Raw genomic sequence first — 2,544 nt, forward strand, 5'->3', positions numbered from 1 at the left:
CTGTAAGAAGAGTAAGAAGAAAAGTTAAAGATACAAATTATGAACAACAAACATGCATCTATCAACAAGTGAATCTAAGAATCAAGTGAATAAATAATCTGGTGATCATAGTAGAATCAGGGACATAGAAAGGGAATGGACTATTCTTGGGGGAGAGAGGGGTGTGGGAGATGCAGAAAGAGACTGGACAAAAATCGGGCACCTATGGATGAGGCAGTGGGTGGGGAGTGAGGGCGGAGGGTGGGGCGGGAACTGGGAGGAGGGGAGGCATGGGGGTTAAAAAGAGGAACAACTGTAATAATCTGAACAATAAAGATTTAATTAAAAAAAAAAGGACACCATTCCCATGGTGTATTCTTGGGAGCTGTGCTGAGGGGCCATTTTGCATGGAATGGGTTGTAAATAGTACCCCTGGAGATGTACAGTGATCCTTGCCGGTGCCCTCAACAGCCTCCAGTGAAGGAAGTTCGGATAGGCCTGGGTCAGAAGGAGCCAAGGGTACATGGCTGGCCAGCAGGTTGTCCTGGATGGCTTCTGAGGCAGACTCCTGAGGCTGCAAGCAGTGGGGAGCTGGGGAATGCAGATGCTGGTGTATTTAAGTAGACCTGCTTGTCTGAAGCTTCATGGGGCCTTAGAATGTGCCAACTTTATGGAGCAAAGGCACTTTATTAAGCAAAAATTCTCTTAACTGACATTTCACAATGTCCCATCCAATACTTGAACATGGAATTACATGGTGAACAAGTTATCACTGTGGCTGGTGCTCCAGTGGACTGATGGAAGAGCTACAAGGCTGTTTGACTTGAAGCTTCTTTTATGAAAAAGTATGAAGTCTTCCCTCAGCCCTGCAATGTTGTCTCTGAATTAGAAAATAAAAAAAGCAAAACAAAACAGGGTGAGTGTTTTGGCACTTCCAACAGAGGTCCCACTTCAAAGAGCAAGAGGGTCAGGTCTCTTCCCTTCCAGAAGACACCCCCTCCTTTGGGAGTCATGGCCCCTAAATCCGAAATGAAAGAGGTGGAATAACAACAGACCCTACAGAAGTACAAAGGATTATAAAAAATTACTATGAACAACTCTATTCCAACAGACTAGACAACCTAGAATAAATGGACATATTCCTAGAAAAATATGACTTTCCAAAACTCAATTAGGAAGAATAAAAAATTCTCAATAGGCCAATAACTATGGAGGAATTTAAAGGAATAATCAAAAAAACTTTCAGCAAGCAAAAGCCGAAGACCAGAAGGCTTCACAGGGGTGTTACTAATCATTCAAAGAAGAATTAAACCTATCCCCCTCAGACTATTATAAAAAATTCAAGAGGAAGGAACACTTCCAAGCTCTTTCCATGAAGCCAGCATTACCCTAATCCCAAAGTGAGATAAAGATGCTACAAAGAAAGAGAATTACAGGCCAATATCCCTCATGAACATAGATGCCAAAATCCTCAACAAAATTCTGGCAAATCAGATCCAGCATTAAATTAGAAAGATCATACACCATGACCAAGTGGGATTTATTCTGGGGATGGAAGGATGGTACAATATCCACAAATCAATAAATGTGATACATCACATAAATAAACTGAGAGATAAAAATCACATAGTCATATCAATTGATGCAGAAAAGGCATTTGACAAAATCCAACACCCTTTCTTGATAAAAACCCTCAGCAAAATGCGAATAGAAGGGTCAGACCTCAACATAATAAAAGCCTTATATGACAAACCCACAGTCAACATCATACTCAATGGGCAAAAACTAAAATCATTTCACCTAAGAACAGGAACAAGACAGGGATGCCCACTCTCACCACTCCTGTTTGACATAGTATTGGAAGTGCTACCCATAGCAATTAGATGAGAAGAAGAAATTAAAAGGCATCCAAATTGGACAAAAGAGGTAAAACTCTCATTATTCGAAGATAATGATATTGTACATAGAAAACCCTAAGAATCCATAAAAAAATTATTAGACTTAACAAATGAATTTGGCAATGTAGCAGGATACAAAATTAACACCCAGAAATCTATGGCATTTTTATATACCATTAATGAACTTACAGAAAGAGAGATTAAAAAGACAATCCCATCTCCCATTGCAATAAAAAAAAATTAAGATACCTAGTAATAAACTTAACTAAGGAGGTAAAAGACCTGTACTCGGAAAACTACAGGACATTGAAAAAAGACATAGAGGAAGACATAAACAAATGGAAGAATATACCATGTTCATAAATTGGTAGAATCAACATCATTAAAATGTCCATACGACCCAAAGCAATCTATAGATTCAATGCACGCCACATTAAAATACCAATGGCATATTTCACAGACCTAGAACAAACTCTCCAAAAATTCATATGGAATAAAAAAGGACCCCAAATAGCTGCAGCAATCTTGAGAAAGAAGAACAAATTAGGAGAAATCTCAATATCAGATATCAACCTATATTACAAAGCCACTGTCCGCAAAACTGCCTGGTACTGACATAAGAACAGACATATAGACCAATGGAACAGAACAGAGAACCCAGAAATCA

Source organism: Myotis davidii, unplaced genomic scaffold, assembly GCF_000327345.1.
Source record: "Myotis davidii unplaced genomic scaffold, ASM32734v1 scaffold131, whole genome shotgun sequence".
Taxonomy (NCBI): domain Eukaryota; kingdom Metazoa; phylum Chordata; class Mammalia; order Chiroptera; family Vespertilionidae; genus Myotis; species Myotis davidii.